Raw genomic sequence first — 18802 nt, 5'->3', positions numbered from 1 at the left:
TTGCTAGACAGGTGTCCAGGGAAGTAAATATTGTTGGAAGAAATAACCAAGGAATTGTTATGGCTAGGCTTGAATAGGACCTAGGGCCGATAGCCTAGTACCAAAGTATGAACCTATGAACCTGTGAATCAACAATTGTATTCTCTGTTCATATTCTAATGCACTTATAAGCTTTGTACTTCATGACTGAATGCTGCTGGTAAACATTTGTATTCTTTTTTCTTATACTTTCTTATAAATTATTCATCTTTCTGTAAAGTGGAGCATTTCTCCTCGGGTCTCCACTGAAAATGGGCCACTTGGCTCAGCTGGACCAACCCAGTTAACAGATTTCAAATAAATAAATACATTTGCAGGTTAGGCATATCTTGAGTAACACAAGGAAAGGTTCTGAGCAGTTATTATGAAAGAGTTGAAGGATTTTATCTGGGAGGGAAAGTGGGTAAAGGTTAAGTGGGATAGGCTGATCCTTCCCATAGAACAAGATGGTTTAAAATTACCTGATTTGAAGGGATATTTTAGAACTGCACAGTTAAGGCACATATACATAACATTAGCAGAAATCTGTAATTCAAAGTGGCAAGGTATGAAGATGAAGCAAGAGGGAAATTCAAGAAATAAGAAGACCGTGGGATTTTAGATGCAGATCGTTTAGGAGAATAATAATAACAGCGATATAAAATGTTTTATTCATAAAGAAACAGAAAGTATTTTAAGAGCTAAGCAAACATGAGAATGAAGAAAGGAGATTATGTTGATAGGGATGACTGCAGTTAGGGGTACAGAGAATAGACAAGAGCAGGCTGGAATTTACTGGAGAAAACTGGCAAAGGAACTAAAGTATTGGGAGTAAATAACTAGAGAGCAAAAGGTAATAGAATGGGAAGATGCCAAGAAGACACTGGATTGCAGGCTAGACTATAGGCAAAGATAAAAAGAAAGGGAAATATTAAGTGAACGACCTTCTCTTATAAAGTTTTTAGTTGAATCTAGAATAGAAACTGTTGTCAAAAAAAGGAATAATTAGTAGGACATGTAAAATATTGTACAATAACTATAGGAGTCAATCAGAGGAGGTTAGAAAAGATTTGGAAGGGTGACTGGATAAGCAATTCACAAGAAACAATGGGATGACATATGCATGGCTCCCAAATATGCAACAAAGTCTAGAAGATTTAGAATTTCTAATTGGAAGTGTTTGCATAGGTATTTTATACTCTGAAAAGACTCCAAAGAAATTTTCCTTAGGTAGATGGCAAATGTTGGAGGTGGGATGAGTAAGGAAGAGGTGGCTGGGAATATATGTTTTGGAAGTGTAATGAGTTGTCAAACTTAAAAGTTCTCTGCAGAGTAATCTGTCAGAAATATTGGGTAAGCAAATATATGTAACTAAGAAAATTATTTTTTGAGATAGGATACAGGAATTGAATTGCCGAGACATAGTAAAACCTTGTAGAGTTTAATTTTGTTGGCTGCCAAAATAAAGCAATTACTAGAAAATGTAAATCAAAGTATAAACCAACTGTATTTGAAGTATTGAATATTGTAACACAGATAAAAGAACTGGAAGTGGGATCTTTAGAAAAGGGCAGGAGCAAATTTTATAGAAAAAAATAGAAATTGTGGGAATAGTGGAGGCAGAATAATGTTTTGGAGGAGGAGGATTGAGGTTTAAGGGAAGGTAGGAATTCAGCAATCAATGTAACGTTGGATTGATTATATTTGTACAAAAGAATATATGTGATGTGTAATGTTTGTAACTGGGAACATGTTAATATGGTTTGTTTACTTTTATATAAATGAATGTTTGCCTATGTTTTAAGTGATAATTCATTAAAGGTGTTAAAAGAAGAAAGCCAGACCTTTTAACAATCTCACTTGGAAATGTTAATGAGAGTGGCTAGATTTTTCTGAGTCATTTAAAAAGAAGAAATATATTTGTGTATGTACTGGATTTCATACATATTTACATAAAATTCTAAAAGTTTATTGCCTTGCTATTTTTGCTCCTCAGCATAAATCTAAGCCTTTTCTTCCTTATGAGAAGAAATTTGATGCACTGGTTATGTTTAGGAGGAAGATCAGTGATGTGGCCAATTTGGCATTCAGAGTCCTTAATAACTTGTTCATTATGACTCTGTTCCAGGTCTCACTGGTCTTGCTTGCATTAGAGAAGATTTTTGTCTGCACCAGTATACTGCTGAAGTAGACTTTCTTTCAACTTCTGAAGTTAATTTGTATGTATTCAGGTTTAATGTTGATAGCTTCCACATAGCTTAGTATGTTGTTTATGCCAGCACTCTTGATTCCAGGATAATAGTTGTAGAGATCTACATGCATAGGATGTCATGGCACTTTATCACATCTGTCTACACAAGAAGCTGAGACAAGGAATCCTGATATGTCTTGCAAGAGTGGACTTACTTTCTGTTGCTCATTTGCTGTGATCTCATTTCATATTTGCTAAAGCATGCTGACTTGAGTTGGCATGAGCTCAGATGTTTGTGCTCACTTCTTGTACAGCTTGTTTTATGTACTCACTTGCTTGCATGGTTTAGTTGGTCTAAGGTCAGTGCACCTTAGATTCTATTCCCATGGCATTCACATATATTAATACAAGATAACCACACAGCCTGCAGAAAGTCATAAAACATCATAGATATCAGGCTACTTTTCCATAGGTTCATAGGATGATACCAGGCTATTGGCTTAGAGGCCCTTATAAGCCTAGTCAAGAATTTCACCTATGTTCCCACAAAGTCAGCACCTGTCTTCCCTGTCCAGCAGGACACAGGTGGGATCTGAGGTAAAGGGTACAAGGGTAAGCAGCTCGGGTTCATAGGTTAGTGCTAGGTTAACTGCCCTTGTGGGCCATTTTAAGCCTAGCCAATTACCACATGTGAGAATCAAACCCTGTACCTTGTGTCTTTAAGGTAAACACCTTATCCTTTATGCCAACCTCCAGTCCAAGCCTACTTGTTGGTCAACCAAGCATGGATCCTTGCTTGCCAAATCACATCAGCATTCATATCCACTTCACATTCTGATCCATAACGTCTCAGAAGATAAGAACATTTTCTGGAGTTTGAGAAAGCCTACTCCACAGTCCAAGCCTACAAAAAGAGATGAATTAATGTTTTAATCATAACATTTCAGGCTTGGCTTATTCTTCAGGAGGGAATCTAGCACAGAAACATGGATCTGGGTCTATGCTCATTTCTGTATTCTCTCTATAAAGAAAGCAAAAAAAAACAAAACAAAAAAAAAACTGAGTTCAGACTTACCCCATATTTGAGGGTCTTCAGCTTTCATGTGTAAGATGCCAAGCTCATGGCAGTTCAAACTATCCTTTCCTTGTTAGCTTGGCTGTTACTCTTCTCACATCAATGTATTCCACAAACATAGGAAGTTCTTATACTTTTGTCTTGGTCTATGAGGATATCCAATATGGAATTTGTCTTTTTGTTTTTCTGTTAGCCTTACAAGCGCTCACCATTAGTGGTCCTTCAGTATTAGTAGTACTTCTGTTTTGATACATGGATTACTGTTTGCTGATGACCCTCACTCAGAGCTCTGTGTCCCTAGTCCTGTAGTGAGCTTTCCTTTGGCTTTGTTACTTAGGTATTTGTATGAAATAGAAGATACATGATTAGAACATTCCAGGTCCCATAGAAACATTTGGTAAGAGCCCATAAACCTCTCTGAGCCCTGTCATAATCCTAAAGTCACACCCAAACACTCAGATCTTCTCCCTTATAAACTTCACTCCCCATTCTAATTCATAAAACTTTAGAGGGTTAAAATTGCATGCCTGAGACTTTGAATGTTAGGTTGAGCTGTACAAAACCTTGAATACTGACATTTAGAATACCAAATACTGACCTTACAGAATGCCCAAACTTGCCCCACTTCAGTTCCCATGTTAACTCATGATTATAGGTCTGATGTGGTAGGGAGTTTTGGTAGTTGGCATGTTTTTTCAGGTGTAATATAGGGAAATATTGCCAGCCCAGCTATCTGGAATTTTCTAAGTAATTCTATGTCATTTGTGAATATACTAATAGGATTTATACAGAACTGTATGTTATGTACTGAGTTAAAATGTAACCACAGCATGCCCTGCTGACTTAGAACAGAAAATACATTGACATTAGATTGCTTTACAATTGTGCTATAAAAGTTCTCTCTCAGTTTATGTGTAGCACACACAATGTCTAGAGCTAGAAGTTTTTGTATTGTCTTGAAAAAGAAGTAATTACTAGGTTTAAAATGTGTTTTATTGTTTTACGACTTCCAAGATCTGCAAATATCTGAGACATATGTATTTTTAACACAGAGATGTTAAATTCTGTTAGTTTCTGTTTTAGCCTGGGAACTGAAGTTAGGTGACAAAAAGTGATGGCATCCAAGCTAACCCAGCAGTAATATTTGATATTGATTTAAAAACTCACTCAGAGAGAGAGGGCATTTTGTATTTTGTCTTGGACCTATCAAGAACATCCACTCATCATCACCATCTGCACTTGCCTTGCTGTAAGTAAGATGTAGGGCATAGTATCTCTTTTAGATATAGCTAGGAATATAGTAAAGATTAGCCTAGATGTTTTCTGTATTTATTTGAGACTGTCCTGCAATGTTGTTTTAAAATATTTCCTGTGATTTTGAACTCTAAAGTAACTGTGCTTATTTTCTGGGTATTGTCTTGTTCTTTTAGTATTTATCATTAAATATATTTAAACCTAGCTTTGTGGCTGATATTTATGAGACATATTTAAGCTCTTAAAGTACTTGCATATGTATTTGGTGACACTGTACAGGCCACTCCTAAATAACCTTGCAAATCTTGGTCAGCCTATTATTTGGATTAATAGTAACATTACACAGTAGGATCAGGCCTTATAGTGGATGATAAGTAGGGGTTAGTGGTAGTGGAAACTACCTTATAGCCTGGGCAGAAGGGGGCATAGCTAGTAAACCTGTGCCAGCTTTCCCCAGGTGTGTGTGTGTGTGTCTGTCTGTCTGTCTGTATGTGTGTGTTTGTATATAAATCAAATCTCAAAGTGTGTGAGTGTTTCAGCTACTTGGGCAGGGACACAAAGCACTGGTTGGACAGAGAAGGTGCTGGAGGTATTGGCTTGGCCCCTCAGCTGAGACCTTAACCCTATAGCTGTGCCAGTGGTGAGTCTTATTAGGGATCTGGAGAAACCAGCCCCAGACTGACTGTGATCTCTGTTTAATCTTAAGGGAAATTGTACTATGTGTGTACTTGTCATCCTCTCAATGTGTATGTCTCCTAGCTGTTGTCAGTGGTGAGGACTGAGGCTCCTTAATTACTGACCCAGTGCAGGGGCATCACATCAGGCATGCTGGTATTCAGCATTCCAGCATTCAGTGTAGGGTTTTGATTATTGCTCAACATGACATTCATAGTCTCAAGCATGTAGTCATAAATTAACTCTACCATGTAGACAGGTTTAACTCCAGGATTATTAAACTGAAGCAGCAGACAAATCTACATGAATGAATGAAAACAAAAATAAATAAGTAAATAAAGAAGCAAACAACAATAAAGGCATGGATGGTGTGGAGAAACATTCACTCCCTGACAGGTCTATGTTAAATATCATGGATTCCATACTGTAACAAGGCTCATAGATGCTTAGACATGTACTAAGGCTAGCATAATGGTAATATTTTGAGAAAAGGCCTACATAATAAATAAGTACCATGACGTTACAGGAAGCATTTGTGCTGGGAAACTGTAGTGGAGGAGCAACACTAGGATACCTCATGTGATCAATGTGACAAGAAAGGTAAATAAGCATTCATGAAGCTAAGCGTGTTCATGTGCAAAATAAAGTTTAATGGTCCAATTTGCTTGAGTTGGTGGTAGCAGGTCCCACTATACTTATTTTGCATATTTACATGCAATTTATATAATTCATATTTTTACATATTTACATATTTACAATATTTACATATTTTATCATTCAATACATTGATATTTCCATTTGAAGTATTCCCCCACTCTTTTACCCACAGCCAAAATCACATTTTCCAGTATTTTTGTCAGTGTTCATTTTCCATTGTATCTGATTTCAAGTCTTTCATTCCATATAGTCCATGTTATATAGAATACGATTCTGTCCATTTTCTTAGCTTCATTGTAGGATCTTGCCCCATAAAACCCATACTCTATCATGTCCATATTTAACATTTCAAAATTTAAGTAACTTTTAATCAAATCATGTTTAATACTTCTTTTCACAGTTTTTGAATTCTCTCGCATTTAAAGGAAAAACATATTCTGTAGTTTCCAATTCTTTACATTTATTACGTATTCTATCCTGTTTTCTCTTGTAAGGCATATGTGGCCCCACTGGTTATTTTCCAACCTCCACAAAAAATCATTATTGCATTCTTCTTATCTCTTTCTAACTCTTTCCATGCATCCATCAAATAAAAGGATAGTATAATGTTAACATAACATTCTTTTCTGTTCTTTTCTATCACATTCTTTTTTAGTTTCCACAATACAATTTTACTGTAAAATTCTTTCTTTTCTTCACTAATAACAGCTTTACTTCTTTTTTTTCATTTCCATTTCTTCCCAAATATCTCTATATTTACAATATATTATTGCTTCTGTCAAATTTTAATTCTTTTCAATTATTCCTTTTAGTACTTTATACATACCTAAAGAGGTTGCATGCACAATTGGATTTATTTATTTAATTTATTTATTATGCATTTGTTGATCAGGATTGTCCAACTGAGCTGAAGAGCCCTTTTTCAGCAGAGGCCCGGGGAGAAAACCTTCAACATATTATACAATTTTCATTATAAATTAGCATTAAACAGCAATGTTACAGGATTATTACAAGGTATTAAGTAGCAATACAATGTTATACAGTGTGAATAATCATGAGTATAGCATAACTATTTCAATATGTATAAAAAGAAATATGTCATTAAGATGAATATAGTTTTTGGGGTAAGTGGTTAAAAAACCCAGTTTTATCATGATGTAGTTGCATGAAGGCAAGACAATTACAATAGAATGTTTCCCTGAGGCAATTTGCTTAATAGATTTTAGAAGACAGTAGAAAGACTAGTCAAGGAAGATTAGAGAGAGCTAGTGAGAAAAGTGAGTTAAGGGCAGAAAGTAGATTAAGGTATGAGAAGTAGGGGATGTTAAGGAGGGAGAGTGCAGTTGCAGGGCCATTGACTTTTAAAGTGCTCTTTGGTGGCTGCCTTAAATTGTTTAGGATGTGTAAGGGTCCTGATTTCTAGTGGGAGCCTATTCCAGGCAATAGTGGGGTGATAGCTGTACATGTTGCATCCAAATTTAGACTTGGGTTTGTAGATTTGTAGTAGGTCTTGGTTAGAGCTTCAAAGAGATCTGGAGGAAGAATAATGGGAGATGAGAAGGGATAGTGCTGGGCAGTAGGAAGGCTGGTATAGGATAGAATGGATGATCTGGAACTGAGAGAGAAGAAGCTGGTGGGGTAATTCAAGCCAGTTTAGGTGTTTTAGAGAGAGGCAGTGATGGGATTTGTAGGTTTGTTGGGCAGTAAATCTAGCTACCTTGTTGTAGGTAGATTTCGAGTTTGGTCAGGAGTGCTGAGTTAAGATTTGTGAGAATTTGAGAATTGTACATTAGACTGGGTAGAAGTTAGGTAAGAGAGATAGAGTAATCTTGGCTTCAGAGATAAGGAATTTCTTGTTACGGTAAAGGAGCCCTAGTTTTGAATGTGTCTTTTTGATACAGTTATTAACATGCAAGTCAAATTTAAGCTGATTATCGATGGTTATGCCGAAGAGCTTAGTACTGGATTGTACCTGAATGGGAGTGTTATTAAGGGACTGTATGGAGAAGGAGGGTTTAATATTTATGAACATTTTAGGTAGGAAGAGTAACAGCTTTGTTTTTTTTTATGGTTAAGGATGAGCTGGTTGTTGAAGAGCCAGCTGAGAAAAGCTTAGAGGGAGAGTTGACTGTGGTGATGACTCTAGAGTCATCTGCGTATTGCACTAAAGATGACTGAGGACAGGAGGTATAGAGCTGATTAGTAAAGATATTACAAAGTAAAGGCCCTAGGATAGACCCTTGTGGTACACCCATTTTGACAGGGAGAGGAGGGGAGAGTGCAGAGTGCCATCTCACTGATTGAGATCAATCAGTAAGGTAGCTGGAGAACCATGCAACAGTATTAGAGGAGAAGTTGAGGTTATGCAGTTTGTGCAGCAGAAGAGAGTGTGAGGCAGTGTCAAAAGCTTTTGAGAGGTTGAAGAATAGGCAAGAAATAAGTTTATGGTCATCCATGGCTATAGAGGCTGTGTTGAGGAAGGATAATAGAGCTGTAGTGGTGCTATGTATGGGTCTGAAGCCATGTTGAGTGGGTGCAAGCAGATTTTCCTGTATTAGATACTGCATAACTTGTTTATAGGTTCATAGGTAGGTACTAGGCTATCGGCCTTAAGGCCTATGCAAGCCTAGACAAAAGGGTACCCTGGCTTTTGCCACCCAAGAAAATAATTTTCCTGTGCCACTGTCTAACAGAGCCACAGAAGTGATACCCGGGATGAATTTCCTATTTCCCATCCAATCACCAAGATTTTTCTTGAAGAGTGCTAATGAGGAGCTTTGTTTGATATAGACAGGTAGTTTATTCCAGAGTATGGGAAGTCTCTGGGACAGGAAGCTATCTCTCCAGCATGTTCTGTTTATTGTGGTGGCAAGGTTTAGGTCCCTAGAGCATGTAGCTCGGAGGGATTGAGATTTCTTTAAGTGGAGCATGTCCAACAGCAATGGGTTTGACATAGCTTTGTATGTTAGGCAGAGATCACCTCTGAGTAGGTGATATGCAATGGAGTAAAGCTGGAGTTTTTTGAGATGGTCTGCGTAGGGCATCTGTTTGAGGCTGGTAATCCCCTTTGTGAGGTATTTCTACGGCCTTTCCAGTTGTTGTAGATGTCTTGTGAGGTACATACCAAAAGGGGCGTTGTGCTCTATAATGGGTCTAATGAGGTCTAGTGATGAGTAGAGGAGAACAATGACCTCTTTTCTTCTGGATGAGAAACCTTTTGTGATGAGGTGTACCACATAGAAGGATTTCCTGACCACTGTGGTGATGTGATTATCAAAGGAGAGACTACTGTCCACCTGTGTCCCAAGGTCTCTTATCACACTTTCGGTGTTAAGTTTACTACCGCCTATGTTATAGTTCATGGGTACAGAGTTTTTACCAAAGGGGATGACAATGCACTTTTTGGCATTGAGCTTGAGGCCATGGCTTTGACACCAGGCATCTGTCTCAGTGAGGCCCTTTTGTAGGATGTCCACATCGTTAGGAGTTTCGATTATGGCTCCTAGTTTGCAGTCATCTGCAAACTTCATTAACCAAAGACCTTCTGTGATAGCCTGTACTTCAGAGAAGTAGATACCAAGCAGGAGAGGACCCAGGACTGAACCCTGTGGTACTCTACTTGTCACTGGTCTGAAGTCAGATTTGGAGTTTGCTACTTTCACAGTGTGGGTTCTGACAGTGAGCCAGTTGGCAACCCATCTTGTGACATAGGGATTTATACATAGTTTAGTGAGTTTATCTATAATTCCAGAGTGGGGGATGGTGTTGAAAGCCTTGGCAAGATCTAGATAGGCTGTGTGAACTACCTTACCCTCGTCTATGGCTTTGGTGACTGCTTCAAAGAAATCTATCAGGTTTAGGAGACATGATTTGCCTTTTACAAACCCGAACTGGGTGGGGTCCAGAGTTTGGAGATTACCAATGTCTTTATTTATAAGTTCCATGATGATACGTTCCATGGCCTTGCAGACCAAGCTCGTCAGGCTAATGAGGTGGTAGTTCCTGGGGTCCATGGCGGCTCCCCCCTTGTGGAGTGGGATAACCATCGCTGTGCGCCATTCAGTGGGCACAAAGCCTAAGGTGAGGCTATGATTGAACATGGTACTTAGGTGGGGTGCCAGTTCGTTCTGTAGTTCATGTAGAACGCAGCCTGGGATGTTGTCTGGTCCCATGGATGCTGTGTTCTTGGCTTTGGAGAGTGTGGTTTTTAACTGTGCAGCCATCATTACAGGAACTTTGCATTCTTCCGGTATAGAGATGGGCCCTTTAGGGGATGAGAGGGGGGTAAAGTTAGCACTGAACCTATCTGCCAGGATGTTGGCAATATCAGGTGGGTCTGAATATTTAGTGCCACTGTGCTGTAACTCAGAGCAGATCTGAGTGTTGCCATTGAGATTCTTGACATAGCTATAGAATGCTTTGTGGTTGTCTTTAGAATCAGTGGTGATTTTGTTTTCATAACTAGCTTTGGAGGATTTTATCAGGGATCACAGCTTTTTACTGAGGCTGACCAGGGAGCTCCTCCACTGATGGGATTTTACTTTCTTTTGCAACAGTTTCTTCCTTCTGTTGTACAGTTTGTTTATGGCAGGGGACCACCAGATTGTTTTCCTTTTTTTGGAGGATAGTGTCTTGGTTCTGTTTGGGATAGCACGATCCATGCACTCATGTAAGTGCTTATAAAGTGCAGTAGTCGTAACTGTATTGCCCATCTGCATGGGTGTCATGAAGTTCACAACTTCTGTCTTAAGAAGCATGAAGTTGGCTTTGGAGAAATTTTTTACCATGGTTTCCTTAATGGGGGGGGGGGTGGGGGCAGGATGTGGATATCTAGGGTGATTAGCTTATGGTCGGATCGGACCAATGAGGCATTGACTTCAGATGTGGAACTCCAGTCACTCATGTTGGTAATGACTAGATCTAGGATATTCTTGCCCCTGGTGGGGATGTGGATACATTGATCCAGGGCATTGGAGTTTATGAATTCTAGAAAGCGTTGAGTGACGGAGTTGGTACATGAGTAGTTTTCCCAGTTAATGATGGGGAAGTTGAAATCGCCCACTATTAGGGTGTTTGGTTGAACCCTAATATTTTCCAGTACATCAAGAAAAGAGGAGTGGGAATCCTGGGGCATGGTGGGGGATCTGTAGCAAGCTACAATTTGGATTGCAGTTTTGCCCAGAGTTAGTTGCACTTGGATAAACTCGGATGCATTATGCTGAGCAACTAGCCTGGAGGTGTGGATATAGGTTCATAGGTTCATAGGTTTATAGGTTGGTACTGGGCTATCTGCCCGAAGGCATATATTAGCCCAGCCACGTTGTTCGGTATTCACCGCCCCTTTAGTAGTTCCCTAGACCCTTGTACTAGCAGCTAGTACCCTTGTCCCCTATCTAGTAGTGCTGTTGGTGTGATCCCCGGTGTGAACTTTCTGTTACCCATCCACTCATCAAGGTTCCTCTTGAAGAGTGATAGTGAGGGGCTCTGTCTTATGTAGATCGGGACCCTGTTCCATAGTAAGGGAAGTCTCTGTGAAGGGAATCTATCCCTCCAGCATGTTCTATTCATTGTTGTGTTGAGGTTTATATCCCTAGAGCGTGTAGCTCGAGTAGATTTGCTTTTGCTAAGATGGAGCATGTTCAACAATTCTGGGTTGGACATGGCTCTGTACGTTAGACAGAGATTGCCTCTGAGAAAGTGGTATGCAACAGAGAACAGTCTTAGCTTTTTCAATCGTGCTGCATAGGGGAACTGTTTGAGGCCAGTAATCCTCTTGGTTAGGTACCTTTGTGGTCTCTCCAGCTGCTGGAGATGTCTAGCCAGGTACATTCCAATTGGTGCATTGTACTCAATAATTGGTCTGATGAGGGAAGAGTAGAGGGGCACCATTACATCCTTAGATCTTGATGCAAACCCTTTTGTGATCAGATGGGTCACATAGAAGGATTTTCTAACCACTTTGGCAACATGGTTATCAAAGGAAAGCTGACTATCTACTTGGGTCCCTAGATCCCTTATTTCTTCTTCAGATTTCAGGGGATTACCTCCTATGTTGTAGTTTGCGGGTACTCTGTTTTTTCCAAAGGGGATTACTACGCATTTTTTTGCATTTAGCTTGAGACCATGGCTTTGACACCATGCATCAGTCTCATTTAGGCCCTTCTGGAGGATCTCCATGTCAGCCGGAGACTCTATTATAGCACCCAGTTTGCAGTTGTCTGCAAACTTAGTCAGCCACAGCCCTTCTGTGCTTGCCTGTCCTTCTGATAAGTATATGCCAAACAGGAGGGGCCCCAGGACAGAGCCCTGAGGCACACCACTCATTACTGGTCTGGATTCGGACATAGATCCCACTACTCTTACTTTATGGGATCTGTCTGAGAGACAGTTTCCGATCCATCTTGTGATGTAAAGGTTTATGCCCAGGCTGGTGAGCTTATCAATAATACCTGAATGGGGAATGGTGTCAAATGCTTTAGCAAGGTCAAGGTAAGCCGTGTGTACCTCCTTTCCCTTTTCTATAGCCTGAGTAACTGTCTCAAAGAAATCTACCAGGTTCAGGAGGCATGATCTGCCCTTGACGAAGCCGAACTGTGTGGGATCCAGTGACTGGAGGTTCCCAATCTCTCCATTTATGAGTTCCATAATGATTCGCTCCATAGTCTTACAGATCAGACTGGTCAGGTTTATTGGTCGGTAGTTCCCAGGGTCAGTTGTGGCCCCACCCTTGTGTAGCGGGACCACCATTGCCATGCGCCATTCTATGGGTACATATCCTGTGGAGAGGCTGAGACTGAACAGGGTATTAAGATGCGGGGTTAATTCCTTTTGGAGCTCGCGTATGACACAGCCTGGGACACCATCTGGTCCCATGGAGGCAGTGTTTTTAGCTTTAGATAGAGCCTTGTTAACCAACGTATCAGTAATAATTGGACTTACACAATCCCCTAGAATGGTAATAGGCCCTGTAGGTGGTGTGGGGGGGGGGGATTTGCACTGAACCTGTCAGCCAAGATGTTGGCAATGGCAGAAGGGTCAGTGTATTTTGTTCCATTTTGTACTAGCTCAGAACAGACCTGAGCATTCCCATTTAGGTTTTTGACGTAGCCATAGAAGGCCTTATGGTTATCCTTGGCATCCTTGGCAACGTTCTTTTCAAAATTACCTTTAGTTGACTTGATGAGGGCCCTCAATTTCTTACTAATGCTGATCAGGGATGATTTTTCTACTTGAGATTTGGCCTTTTTTTGTATAAGTCTCCTCCTTTTATTGTAAAGTTTGCTTATGGCCGGGGTCCACCAAACTGGTTTGTTCTTGCTTGAGGAAGGAGTCTTGGTTTTATTTGGGATAGCACGGTCCATGCAATCCTGAAGATGCATATAGAGTATCCTTAATGAATATGGATCCACCTCTGCCTTTGGTGTTCCAGTCCAGGTTACATGGCCGAAAAGTGTGGTATGAGTTATAGCCTGGTAGTGCAGGGGTGCTCTCTGGAGCCTTGAACCAGGTCTCAGTCACTGCACAGATATCGATGTTCTCCATTTTAAGGAGTGCCTCGAGTGAGTACATTTTGAGATTTAGGCTTCTAGCATTGAGTAGCATCACCCTCAATTTTTTCTTGCCTGTTCCTGTTACAGTCATGAATTTGTCATTTGAACCTTGCCTAAAAAAGGCACTATAGGGGCGGCAAGAACCTTAGCCAGTATCTGGCATCCCAGGGGTGACAGGTGCAGGCCATCTCTGGTAAAGCATCGTGATTTGTCGACCATGTCATCCCAGGCAGACAGATACTGGATCCCTTTAGAATGACACCAGAAGCTTAGACAATCGTTGAAGTCAATCATTTTGTCCTTGTACTGCGGTATCATTCTGGGTGATGGCAGAGTGCTACTCAGGGCTAGAGTCTTACCTGCCTGGGATATAAGATCAGAGAGCTCTTCCATGTCTCTTTTCATGTAGTCCAGGGAGGTATGTCTCAGGTCATTCACACTAACATGGACAATGACAGCGTCATATTTGTACTTGTGGAGTGACCTGAGTGCGTGGGTTATGTGGCGGATCCTGGCACCTGACAGGCAGCTGACAGTAACCTTCTCCTTGTTTAGCCTGGTGAGTGAGACATCAGTGTGCCTGACTATAGAGTAACCTATGACTAGTGTGTTGGGTACGTTGTTATGCCTTATTGGCTGTGGTTGAGTGGCACACTGAGTCTGCGGGCTATGTGTCATTTGGGTTGTGTTGGGGGTGGAGGTTGCTTGCATTTCTGCTTTGGAGGTCTCTGTTGCTTGAGCAAATTATTATTGAGAGCTACCGCAATTTTTTTTGTGTTTCTATGTGTGGATTTTGGTGGTGTAGATTTAGTGAGACTATGTGATGAGTGTGGTGTGGTGCAAGTGTTTATCTTCTCGTTTTGACTGTCAAGTTCAGTCTTGGTTGGAGAGAGCTTTACCTCCAGTTTAGATAGATAAGTGCATCTCTCACAGGTTGTAGTGTTGGTGGTAGGAGGAGAGGGTTGTCTGTGTACATGAGGCAATTTCTACATTGCCCCAAGATGCCCAGCCAAAAAAAGCAAAAAAAAGCAAAGAAAGCAAGAAAAGCAAAAAAATGTTTATGTAGTATTGTTTTATCAAACCCAAATCCCCGTTTTTTATCTTTGATATATAAAATTCCTCTCTTAACCAGGTTCAGTCTTGACCCCCAACTAAATGAAAAAAATGTCTGTATGATTTCTTTTTCATATTTCATTAGCATCATATAAACAAGGCCGTGGTGTTGCAGTGGTTAGCATTGTCACCTCACAGCAAGAGGTTCTTCCATTCGATTCTCAGGTGGAGCGCCATCTGTGTGGAGTCTGCATGTCTTCCCCATGGTCGAGTGACGTCTAAAGACATGCAGGTAGGTGCGTGTGTGAATGGGTGTGCCTTCTTTGAAGGTTGGGCATCGGGCTGGCAACTCGGCACTGTAAAAATCCACTGCCAATCATTAGCTGACCGGAGTTCTGCTCTGGTGACCCCTAACCGGGAAAAGTTGAAAGACTTTTTATTAGCATCATATAAACAATTGCAATATAAGCTGTATTTCCCATTATTATGGTGTTTATTAAATATGCTTTCTTTTTATGAAGACCTGTATGTCTTTCCAGAATGCAATCATGTCTTTGATTATCCCATTCTTCATGTCAGTATTCTGTCCTTTCAAATATTACTCCTAAAATATCTATACTCTTTTCATTATATTCCATATCTCCTATAATAATTACCTTCATACTCAAATGCCTTGCTTTTCCCTTTATTTATGCTTAAACCCATTTTCTTCAACTGTGTACTCAATTTTTCATTATTTTTTTCCATCCAGACTTTATTTTTTGCTATTACTGCAATATTATCAGTGTAAGTATACATTATTTGTAACTGTATCATCTCCATTGTTCTATATCCTCCCTTATTTGACATTTTATTAATTTCCGTTCTACTGTGCTCATGATTATAGCAAAAATCATACTGCTTGCAGGACATCCTTGTTTTATATCATACTCTATTTTCAAATTTTCCCCAATCCAAACGTTTACATTAAATTTCACTTAATTCTTTTCATATGGTGATTTAATTACTTGTAATATTTTTTCACTTATGTTGTATGGTTGTAAAACACCCCATAATGCTTTAGACTAAATATTATCATATGCATTACTTACATCACCTATGATATTTTTTGTTTCCACTTTTTTATTAATAATATCAATTACTTCCCTTATTATCCACAATAGGGCTTGACTCCCCTTTCATTTTTTCTCAAGCAAATTCTGATCACATAATCTTTCTATTTTGCATTGAAGTCTTTTAATAACTATTCTCACAAAAATATACTCTGTGTTATTCAGTGTAATTGGTCTCCAATTTACATTTCATCTTTATCTACTTTCTTTAATATAAATTGTATCACACCTGTGCAAATTTCTTTATACTTAATTACTCTTCCTAGCCACTCAATTACTTCTATAAGCACCATTTTTTGACAGTCATACATTTCTTTACACATACTATATTCAATTCCATCCAAACCTGTAGCTGAATTAATGTTAATATATTTTGTGATCGCTTTTTATTAATTTATATTTATTTTTCTCTCTAAATATTTATCTTCCTTATTTAATTTTTCACCATTATAAATTTGTTCTATGTTAACTTCTTTTTCTTTTTTTACTATATAAATCTAATACATATTCTTTAATTATTTCATATATGTCTTGTTTTTGAACTTGTTTCCTTTATTTTTTAATTCTCTAATTATCTTCCCTTCTTTTACTATCTTACATAAGTATGGTGTTGTTTCTTCTTCTTTTCCTTGTAAGCAATATTTTTATATCACAATTTATTAACTTTATCCTAATTTCTTCTTTATAATTCTTTTTCTTTTTCATAAAATGCTTTTTCTTTTCTATCGAGTCTTTAAATATTTCTTGGCTTAATATTTTGTATTCCATTTTTTTGTCCAGTTTTCATAAAAATCTCTCATACTGATATGTTGTTGCCATAATTCTGAAATTTCTTTTCTTTCTCCTAACTCTTTTTCATTTACTCTTTTTATGCCTATTCCTGTCTTAATATATTCCTCATTGTCATGAATTCTTCCCCAAACCTCCACATGATCAGAGAACCCATTATATTTAATTCCTTTTTGTATAATTTTTAGGCCTTCTGATATAAAAAATAATCAATTTCTCTCTTAATTTCATTTTTTTTGTAAGTCCAGTGTTTATTTTCCCATATTAATTTTCCACTTTTTCATAATTTCAGTAACCATTTTAACATCACAACTATTCTTTTTATTTCCCAAATTACAATGAAATTCACCAGTCATTATTATAGCCATGTTAACATAGACATAATTAGGTATACTTTTAAACATTGCTTCTCTTTCTTTTTTTGTCACATGTGCATATAAAACTATTAGTCTTTATACATATTTTTCCATCTTATATCCACTACTGTTATTCAGCCCAGTTCTACTACTGTACCATATTTCTCCATAAATAAGACCTAAAGTGAGAATAAGGCCTAGCATGGTTTTCCAGCGTGGTCATGATATAAGCCCAACCCCAAAAATAAGCCCCAGTTAAAACAGTCAACAACACATGACGGACATGTTGAATTATAAAATAATAATATTATTGACACCTGTTGACTGAGCTTATTGTACTCTGCTCGCCATTTTCGGACAATTTGGATACTTAATTTCTTCTCTTTCAGAAAGTCATAAGATTCTTTCCCCAGGAGTCAACCACAATTCTTACTGTAACCCTAATCCTCACTCACACTTGATGTTTGAGATCCTTGGCCCATAAACACTGGCAAGTGTAATTTGATTGGTCAAAGTACAGACAATGCATGTAAAATGTGCGGACTTGATAACGAACAGGTGTAGTTGTGTCTTCTTAACTGTCACCATTTTTGTTGCCACTCCTGTTTCGTAAGTCTTCAATTACCACCCCCCCCCAGACAAGATGAGTGCAAAAAGAAAGAGCTATTCCGTCGAGTAAAAGAAAGGACTTGTGGAGGACTTCCTGGGGAAAAAATCTGATGGCTTTCTGCAAAGAGAAGAAGTTGGACCTCCAAATGGTCTGAAAATGGTGAGCAGAGTATAATAATCTCTGTCAACAGGTGGACGAGGGAAATGCTAAGAAGTGCAAGTGTGGATCAGCTCGGCAACCATTATTTCCTGAACTGGAAGACATTATCTGTGAATGGATTGCTAACAGGGGAGCAAAGGCTTTGGTTGTGCGCAGGGCTGATGTTCAAGCATTTGCCCTTACAATGGCACCACAGTTAGAAATATCCCCAGAAGAATTCAAAGCATCACAACACTGGCTGGATGGCTTCCTTCAGTGATATGAACTATCTCTAAGAAAATCAACAACACTGTTCAAGCTGGAAGATACTGAAGTTATTAAACATGCACTTGCATTCAACTCCTTTATTGATGTCATCGTCTTTTCTAAATACCAACTCTCCAACATGATTGCTATGGATGAAACTGCAGTGTTTATGGGACAAGGATCTCAAACAACAATTGATCAGAGGGGTGCCTTGTCACTCTACTTTCCCTCCACTGGTTACAAAAGTGCACGTGTTACCTGTATTTTGGCTATTTGTCTAGATGGAAAGAAAACCCCACCTCTAATCATTAGTAAGGGCAAGAAAAATAAGATTGAACGTGTTTCAGGCATTTACATTCTTGAAACCAAAAAAGCCTTGTGCACACAAGCAGTTATAAGGAAGTGATTCGATGTAGTGCTGCCACTTGTTTTGTGAGGTGGCGAAAGAGGTCTGCTAGTCTGGGATTCAGCCAGCACTCACTGCGCTAAAGACATGAAGAATTTCCTTGCACAGAGAAGAATAGTTCAAATAGTAATTCCCACAGGAATGACTGCCTGTCTCCAGACTCTTGTTATTGCAATAAACAAGCCATTCAAGGACCATTTGCTCATGGAACTCAATGACTACATTGAAAATAGAAAGGAGAGAAATCTGTGTTAACTTTGTGAAGCATAGCCTGCAAGAGGTCGTGACTAGGATGAAGAATTCATGGGATAAAATCACTGACAGCTGTGTTTCCAATGCACTACCCGCAGGCTACATGGACAAGCTGTGCTCATTTAAGGAGAGCTCAATTGCTAGGCATGACAGATTGGGGCCAATGGTTCTACAGAAAACAGAGTCGCAATAAATTCAGGCTGGAATTCGGGGGTTGGAGACTTATGATAATGTTCCAGAAGAAGATGACATGACTGTATTTGAACAACTTTTCTGTTACTGGGGCAACAGTATGGATTGCTTCTGCTTTCAGCTGCCAGCAAGCGCTTGTCAGTTTTTTGACTTTATTGTATTAAGGTAACAAAGGCAAGTGTACTTTGGTTGGTCAAAGTACAGACA

The sequence above is a fragment of the Protopterus annectens genome, chromosome 1.part1 (genome assembly GCF_019279795.1).
Source record: "Protopterus annectens isolate FY-2018-M chromosome 1.part1, PAN1.0, whole genome shotgun sequence".
NCBI classification, from domain to species: Eukaryota; Metazoa; Chordata; order Ceratodontiformes; family Protopteridae; genus Protopterus; species Protopterus annectens.
The sequence above is the reverse complement of the archived record's forward strand: the minus strand, read 5'-3'. Positions refer to the sequence as shown.